The following is a 9,778-nucleotide window of genomic DNA, read 5'->3' on the forward strand; positions in this document are numbered from 1 at the left end:
ACCACCGGAGAATACATACCCTGTGCCTCGTCAAGCCGCCTGTTTACAAGCACGATGTCGGCATCCGCCGCATCAAGTTTCCGCTTCAGTTCGGCAAACTCACTAGTCCGGCTAGCCACCGGACCCTCAGCCGCCTGCACATGAAAGCGACATGATCATTACCTGGGACTATGATCCTCTGTTTGCCGCCTTTTTCGACGGCAACCAGAGTCTCAGGGGCTACTATCTGCATAGGGCACACCTAGCGTGTGCGGTACCGTCAAAAATATACATATTACTTTGCGTACCTCAAAGCCTTTCAGCAGGCTCATAAAAGCTTCATGCAACCCGCTTTCGGCGGATGAAATCCTCTCAACCACCGTACCCATTAACGTACGATGTGCTTCTGAGATAGCCGCTTGCTCCAGAAGATTCATCAGTGCGTCTGGTCGCGCACCGGACAGTTCCGGACTCTTTCTGTTGCTCCCCTTAGGAGCCGAATACTCCGGACTTCGGGAGGCCGAAGGGTTACCTTCTGGCCTTGGTGGATCAGGAGAAATCCTTCGTGACGACACCTCTGGGTCGTCTGCCTCATGAGGCGGGGAGGCATGGGGAGGCGTTTCGCTCTCCATCATCTCCGGAAGAAGATCCCCCGAAGACGAACTCTGTCGAGAAGGGCTACGATCCGAACTACAAGACATACGTCTCGGTTATTGCCCTCAGAAATAAAGTAAGATATATTTACTATAAATTACTTTTGTTTACTCACAGCTCGGTGGAGGGCTGGTCCCCCTGCGGTCACTGTGCGGTAAGGATGCCCTCCGGGGTAGGGCCCCCTGACAAAGGTTTCTTCCCTCGTTTGGAAACCATTGTTTCCAAGTCTTCAGAGGCGGTCCTCTTCCTTCCTTGGGGAGACGGAATTTTAGATTCTTCTCCCCGGTTATCCTCCTTCGCGGAGGCACTAATTCCCCCGGTTTGAATGAATAATGAGTGAGGCCCGCTTTCGGCTTCTTTATTCCTCCCTTTATCTTCCCCTGATGTCGCTTGATAAGGCGCGAGCTCAAGCATCATGGCTAGTACAGGATCCGGTGAGCCTTCGGGAAGGGGGGTCGAACACCTGATCATCTTCGCCTTTTTTATCCAGTCCTGGTCAAAGACCGACTTTTCAGAATGATGTTGTGATAAATAAAGAGACAGCATGTTCGGCCGAAGAATTACTTACTTGGGTGTCTGGACGATTGCCGTTTAGGCCCGCATCCTCGGTGGTGTCCGGACACTTTATTCGTGATCCGCAGAACAATCTGTACATCTCTTCGAGCGTCACGCCGAAGAATTGCTGAATGGTTCGCGGTCCTTCCGGGTTGAACTCCCACATACGGAGAGATCGACGTTGGCATGGCAGGACCCGACGAACTAGCATGACTTGCATTACCTTGACAAGGCTGACATCTCTCTTGAGGAGATCCCGGATGCGACTCTGCAATGTCGGCACGTCATTAGACGGCCCCCAGTCCAGCCCCTTGTTGACCCATGACGCCAGTTGTGGCGGGGGGCCCGAATGGAAGGCAGGGGCAACTACCCACTTAGTACTTCGGGGAGCCATGATGTAAAACCACTCCCACTGCCATAAGTTGGACATCTCAAGGAAGGATCCCTTTGGCCATGGAGCATTGACGCCTTTGCTCATTATGGCGCCTCCGCACTCTGCGTGTCGCCCATCAATCCACTTCGGCTTCACATTGAAGGTCTTGAGCCATAAGCCGAAGTGTGGGGCGATGCGGAGGAAGGCCTCACACACGACGATAAACGACGAGATGTGAAGGATGGAATCCGGAGCCAGATCATGGAAATCGATCCCATAATAATACATGATGCCGCGAAGAACGGGTGGAGGGGAAACCCTAGCCCGCGGACGAAATGAGGGAGGAATACAACCCGTGGGGTTCCGGAGTAGGGACGATCTGTCCTGCCGTCGAGAGACGGTGGCTGCTTTTCTTGGCCAGGTACCCGGCCTCCCTGTAAGGGCATATTAATCCCTTAGGTGTTTTGGTGATTGATGACAATGCTTTTGTGGACTAATCGTGTGCCTTGAGTTTCACAGACTTTCATAGCTAGGCACAAGACGGTTTGGTGCCCCTCGAAGACTATTGAAGTCGGCGTTTTTCTACATTTCTTTTTGGTGGATTTGAGTCGTAGGAAAGTCGTAGTATTAAGAGGGGGTCCGCGTCGGAAAGGTTCGGGTGGAATCATCACGTACACATTTTCTTCCTTGTCTCCACCTTTCCCTTGCGCTTTGGAGCATCCTCCGTTTATCCTCTATGCATTATGTCTTGGTTGCTGATATTGGGCTTGCGGTAGTACTGCTCCCTGGAGCGGTAGTACCGCAGGCACCTGCGGTAGTACCGTACCTCGGCACGGTAGTACCGCAGGAGCCCACGGTAGTACCGCTCCTTTGGAGCCGTAGTACCGTGGCCCCAAGGCCAAGTGCCGCTGCATTGCGGTAGTAGGGACGGATGTAATTTTTTACATCCGCGCCTCCGCGGTAGTACCACACCTTGTGCGCGGTAGTACCGCGCGCGGCCTGGCTCAGCTGCCACGCGGTAGTACCGCTCCTCCAGCTGTAGTACCGTGTTGGATTTTGCATCGTCTGATTTTCAGCGGAAGTAGGCACGGATGTATTTTTATTCATCCGCGCCCTTCCCAGGCTAGGCCATTCCTGCCTTGCGGTAGTACCGCAAGGGGGAGCGGTAGTACCGCGCCTGCGAAAGTACTGTTCTCAGCCTCTGTGCTTCACGCTTGTTCTAGCTCCTGCCGTTGCAGTGGTAGTACCACGGTCTCTCGCAGTAGTACCGTTTGGCCGTGCGGTAGTACCGCTTGTCAGGGGCGGTAGTACCGCAAGTCGCGGGCTGGTTAGGTGGATAACGATTGGATTTTGTTCTCAACTATAAAAGGGGTGTCTTCTTCCTCTAGTAGACCACCTCTTCCAACTCTAAGCTCCATTGTTGTTCCAAGCTCCATTTTCGCCCGATCTCACTCCCTAGCCAATCAAACTTGTTGATTTGCTCAGGAGTGGTTGAGAAGGCCCCGATCTACACTTCCACCAAGAGAAATTTGATTCCCCCCCACTAATCCCTTGCGGATCTTGTTACTCTTGGGTGTTTGAGCACCCTAGACGGTTGAGGTCACCGCGAAGCCATAGTCCATTGTGGTGAAGCTTCGTGGTGTCGTTGGGAGCCTCCAATTAAGTTGTGGAGATTGCCCCATGTTTGTAAAGGTTTGATCACCGCCTCCAAGAGCACCAATAGTGGAATCACGGCATCTCGCATTGTGTGAGGGCGTGAGGAGAATACGGTGGCGCTAGTGGCTTCTTGGGGAGCATTGTGCCTCCACACCGCTCCAATAGAGACGTACTTCCTCTCAAAGGGAAGGAACTTCGGTAACACATCCTCGTCTTCACCGGCTCCACTCTTGGTTATCTCGTGCCTTTACTTGTGCAAGCTTATTTGTGCTATATCTCTTGCTTGCTTGCGTGCTTATTGTTGTTGCATCATATAGGTTGCTCACCTAGTTGCATATCTAGACAACCTACTTTGATGCAAAGTTTAAATTGGTAAAGAAAAGCTAAAAATTGTTAGTTGCCTATTCACCCCCCTCTAGTCAACTATATCGATCCTTTCAATTGGTATCAGAGCCTCGTCTCTTTATTAAGGACTTTACCGTCCGAAGAGTATGGTTGACGTCGTAGAAGGTGTGGAGGAGCACTCCGGTGCGAATCCGGTCTCTTCTACGGGAGATGGGGGAACCGCGGTCTCTCGTGAGGAATTCAATGTGGCGTTGGACACATTGAAAACCTCCATGACGACCGAGGTCGAAAGCATGTTTAATAAATTCTTAGAAGGGCTTAAACTTTCCACCGCACCGTTGAAAGTGGGTGATCCCGCCAACAAGGTGACGGATGCTACCTCCGACAAGGGGGAAGCTACTAGTGAGAAAGCCCCTTCTTCTAGTGGTAAAAATGGCACCGGCATCTTTGCCCATGTGGAACCTCCACTTGTCTATGGTGGACCGCTTCCTTCCACTCATTTGAATCATGCCGGCCCGGCCCCTAAGATTGAGAAGAATGTAGAATTTGATTCTTGGGTCTATCATTTTAAGCGTCATTTAAATCATGTGAACACTAACCTTTGGAGAATCATTGAAGAAGGTTTCTATCCGCATGATCAAAGTAAGTTCACTCCTAGAGAAGCCGTGGACAATCAATTCAATGAGAATGCTCTCTTCATCATCCAAGAAGCAATCCCACCCGAAGATCTTCCTCATCTCCGGCCCTACTCCATGGCCAAAGATGCTTGGCACCAAGTGGTTTCCCTCTATCGGGGAAGCGCAAGCATTCAACTCTCCAACTATGAAGTGGTGCAAGATGAGGCCGATGAGTTTGCAATGAAATAAGATGAAGAACCTCGTGAGCTTTATCGGAGGGTAACCAAACTCACGGTCTCTCTCCGAGATCATGGAAGTAAGGATACATATGACAATTGGATCAAGCGCAAATTCCTCAAAGCAATGATGCCCTACCACAAAGCCATGTCCTCCGTCATTCGTCAAAGGCCGGACTTCCACACCTTGTCCTCAAGTGAAGTGTTGGATGAGTTCGTTGCTATGAGCATCTTGGACAAGACCGCCGACAATGCGGTACTTCGCTCTCAAAGAGTTAAGAAGCCCAAACTTGCTCTAAAGGCCAAGGTTAGTATGGAGGAAGAGGATGAGGAGGAAGAAGAGGAGAGCAACCTCGAAGATACGAAGTATGCCTATCATGAACACATGGCGCTTGCTTCAAGGCAATTTTGGAGCAAGAAGAACTCAAGGCCCAACTTCAACAAGAACAATTCAAGTGGCGCAAAGGGCAATCAACGAGTGAGGACTTTCTTCAATTGTGGCAATGTGAGCCACTTTGTTGCGGAGTGCCCTTATGAGAAGAGGGAAGACAATGGTGGCAAGCGCATCTGAAAGGACAAGGCCAAGTCGTTCCCCAACAAGAGCAACTTCACCAAGAAGACTCCTCCCAAGGCATTGGTGGTACAAGAAGAGTACAATGAGGATGATGACGATGAGGAAGATGGTGAGTCGGTTGCCATGGCCTCTGTTGCCATTACGACGACTCCATGGGTGTCTCTCTTTGACTCACCCAATGAGAACATCACCGCCAAGTGCCTCATGGCTAAAGCCACCAACAAGGAAACCCCAAACATCAAAACTACCATCATTAATCATCCTTCTTCGGATAGCGTTGATGAACATGAGGGGACAAATGTGGAGGAGAGTGAGTTTGAGACCTTTATGGGTAAACTCAAGGGTAAATCCAAGAAGCACTTTGTTGCTCTCTTGGAACAACTTGGTGAAGCCAATGACATGATCGAGGCTCACGAAGATACCATCTCTAAGATGGAGGGGCATAATCGGGACTATGCCGATGAGATTTCGGATCTTTCCAATGCTCTTCACGAAGAGCGTGGTCTTCGTTTGGCTCTTGAGGAGTCACACAACGATGATCATGCTAAGTTAAAGAAAGACCTTGATCATGCTCTTGTTGTTTCTCGTGTGCTAAACTCCGAGAAGGCAAAGCTTGGGGTTGATCTTGCTAGACTCAAAGAGGAGTTTGACATTCTCGACAAGGCTCACAAAGTCTTGAAGGGTGTTCATGCTAGCCTCAAGGAGTCTCATGATCAACTCCAAGTGAAGCTAACCAAGGAGAAAGCCACCTTTCCTCATATGGTGTTAATTGATAATGCAAATGCTACTAACCCGTGTTGTGAGCATGTGCATCTTGTTGAGGAGAATGCTAAGTTTAAGGAGCAACTTGAGAAAGGCCTTGTGTCATGCATACAAGGTGAGAAGAACCTCAACGACCTTTTGAGCAATCAAAAGGAAGTTGTGGCCAAGGAGGGGATTGGGTTCGCACCCAAGCCCAAGAACAAGAAGAAGAATGTCAAGACCAAACGACCTCCTCCTCTCAAGCAAACTTTTGTGAAGGAGGGAGAGGGTGCTTCCAAGGAGAAGAAGAACAATGCGAAGGGTGGCGATGTCAAGAAGGGCAATGCCACCCCTCCCAACAAAGCCGGCGACTTTAACCCTTCTTATGTGTTATGCCGTGCTAGTGATGGGCATGTTTATGCCAAATTTGTTGGTTCTCCTCATGAGTATATTGAATGGTCTATTTGGGTTCCTAAGACCCTTGTTACTAACATCAAAGGACCCATTACAAAATGGGTACCTAAAACCAAGCATTGATCTCTTGTAGGTGTTTGCTTCCGGTGGGGGATCATGGTTGCTCGATAGTGGAGCTACAAATCATATGACCGAAAGCAAGGACTTGGTGGTGGACGTGCACAATATTCCATCTATGCCCACCAATGTTGAGTGGGGTGATGCCTCGTCTTCTAAGGTATTGGGACTCGGCAAAGTTGTCATTTCTCATGATCTCACGATCGAGAAGGTCATGCTTGTTGAGTCCCTTGCATACAATTTACTTTCCGTTCGTCAACTTGCAATCATGGGCTTTGCCACTTTCTTTGATATTGATACCGTGGCCCTCTTGTGGAGCAAGACTCTTAAAGTAGCCTTTGTTGGGCATGTCGAGAACGGTCTCTATGTGATTAACTTTTCGGAGCGACCCACTAAGACCGCGACATGCCTAATGGCTAAAGATGACGTGGGATGGCTTTGGCATCGCCGTTTAGCCCATGTCAATATGAGATCTTTGCAAAGTCTTCTGAAGGGGGACCATGTCCGTGGACTAACGAATGTTATTTTTGCTAAAGATCGTGCTTCCAGTGCTTGTATCGAAGGAAAGCTACATGAGAAGGCTCACCCTCCCACGACTATCATTTACTCGAAGAGGCCTTTGGAGTTCCTTCATTTGGATCTCTTTGGGCCTCCATCCTTTGATAGTCTTGGGGGTAGAAAGTATTGCTTGGTGATTGTGGATGACTATTCAAGATACACTTGGGTATATTTCTTCAAGAGGAAGAGCGAGACCCAACAAACCGTCATTGACTTTGCAAATGAAGCCCAACATCAACACAATGCAAAGATCTTGACAATAAGAAGTGACAATGGCACCGAGTTCTCTACACCTTGGATGAGTTTCTTAGTGATGAGGGGATCAAGCATCAATATTCCACACCTTACACCCATCAACAAAACGGTGTTGCAGAGAGGAAGAACCGGACGTTGATGGATGCGGCAAGGACCATGATGGCGGAGTTCAAGTCTCCATACAACTTTTGGACCGAAGCCATCAACACCGTGTGTCATGCATCCAATCGGCTCTACCTCCGCAAGGGTTTGAATAAGACTCCATATGAAATACTCACCGGTAACTAGCCCAACCTCAAGTACTTTCGGGTGTTCGGGTGTAAGTGTTTCATTCTCAAGAAAGGTGTTCGGTTGTCTAAATTTGAGGCTAGAGCTTATGAGGGCATATTTGTTGGTTATGCTACAAACTCTCATGCTTACCGTGTCCTCAATAAATCCACGGGACTTATTGAGGAGACATGTAACGTGGAGTTTGATGAGAATAACGGCTCCCAAGTGGAGCAAAGTGGCACTTGTGATGTAGGTGATGAAATTCCTCCCCAATCCATAAGAAGAATGGGTGTTGGTTTTATCCTACCCATTGAGGAACCCCTTGTGGCCGAAGGAGAAGGACAATTCTCCACTCAAGTGGAGCCATCACCAACCCAAGGCCCACACGCTTCCGAAGAACAAAGTGAAGGCCCTCAACCTCATGAACAAGACCAAGGGCAAAATCATCCTCAAGACGGTGTTGATACACCAAGTGATGCCCAAGGTCAAGTTCTCTCCTCCGAGCAAGTTCAAGATCAAGAACAAGCTCAAGACGGCGGTCAAGATGATCACGTGACCGCTCCTCAACTCACCACCGAGGAGGAATTGGAGCGTCGTGCCACCAAGATTGCTTCCAAGCTCTCCACCAAGGGTCATCTCATGAAGAATGTACTTGGAAGCATTCAAAAGGGGGTAATCACTCGTAGACAATTGGAAAACTATTGTGAAAATCACGCGTTTGTCTCTTGTGTTGAACCCCAAAAGGTATATGAAGCACTCGAAGATCCGGATTGGCTTAATGCCATGCATGAAGAACTCAACAACTTCGAGTACAACAAGGTGTGGAGATGGGTGCCAAGGCCAACGGGGAACCACAATGTCATTGGAACCAAGTGGATATTCAAGAACAAGCAAGATGCTCATGGGACCATCATTCGCAACAAGGCAAGATTGGTGGCACAAGGCTACTCCCAAGTCGAGGGTATCGACTTCGGTGAAACCTTTACCCCCGTTGCTCTCCTTGAATCCATTCGTTTGTTGATTGCTTATGCTTCTCATCACAACTTTAAGTTGCAAAAATGGATGTGAAGAGTGCTTTTCTTAATGGTCCTATTAATGAGTTGGTCTATGTCAAGCAACCCCCCCGGGTTCGAGGATCCCTACTTTCCCAATCATGTGTATCAACTCGATAAGGCACTCTATGGGCTTAAACAAGCCCCACGTGCATGGTATGACCACCTTACCGAGTTGCTACAAGATCGTGGGTTTGAAGTTGGGCTAATCAACCCCACTCTTTTTACTAAGAAGGTCAAAGGGGAGTTGTTTGTATGCCAACTATATGTTGATGACATTATCTTTGGTTCCCCTAACAAAGCTTTCAATGAGGAATTCACCGCTCTCATGACCTCAAAATTCAAGATGTCTTCCATGGGAGAGTTGAAGTTCTTTCTAGGGTTCGAAGTGAAGCAAAGAAGAGAAGGAACCTTCATCAACCAAGCCAAATACACTCAAGACATGCTCAAGAAATTCAAGCTAAGTGATGTCAAGCCGGCTTCCACTCCAATGCCCACCAGGTGCCAACTTGACATCGATCCCAATGGTAAAGTGGTGGATCAAAAGGTATATCGCTCCATGATTGGATCCTTGCTTTACCTTTGTGCATCTAGACCGGATATCATGTTGAGTGTGGGAATTTGTGCACGGTTTCAAGCCGCACCTAAGGAAAGCCACTTTGTGGCGGTCAAGCGAATCTTTCGATATTTGGCTCATACCCCAAACTTTGGCTTATGGTACCCAAGAGGAGCAAACTTCAAGCTTGTAGGGTATTCAGACTCCGATTGGGCGGGAGACAAAGTGGATAGGAAGTCCACTTCCGAAGGGTGCCAATTCCTTGGTTGCTCTTTGGTAAGTTGGTCTTCCAAAAAGCAAAGTTGTGTGTCTCTCTCGTCCACCGAAGCGGAGTATGTGGCGGCCGGTAGTCGTTGTGCACAACTCTTATGGATGAGGCAAACTTTAAAGGATTACGGTGTCATTTGTGACAAAGTGCCTCTTTGGTGTGACAATGAAAGTGCTATCAAGATTTCTCTCAACCTGGTGCAACACTTCAAGACGAAGCATATTGAGATTCGGTATCACTTCATCCGGGATCACATTAGGCGAGGGGAGATCGAGCTCAACTACGTCAACACTCATGATAACCTTGCAGATATTTTCACGAAGCCGTTGGATGAAGCAAGATTTCGCGAGTTAAGGCATGAGCTAAATATCATTGATTCGAGCAATGTTGCTTGAACCCTTGCACACCCCACCATACTCAACTTGTTGTCTTGTTTAGATGTAGGCATGGACATAGGGGGAGTGTTGTTCTCTCAATGAACTCTCCCTCCCCCCATTATGCATAAATTGATCAACTCTTTCACATTAGCCATTTTTGATGGTACTTGTGCTTCAAAGA

The sequence above is a fragment of the Aegilops tauschii genome, chromosome 7 (assembly GCF_002575655.3).
Source record: "Aegilops tauschii subsp. strangulata cultivar AL8/78 chromosome 7, Aet v6.0, whole genome shotgun sequence".
NCBI lineage: Eukaryota > Viridiplantae > Streptophyta > Magnoliopsida > Poales > Poaceae > Aegilops > Aegilops tauschii.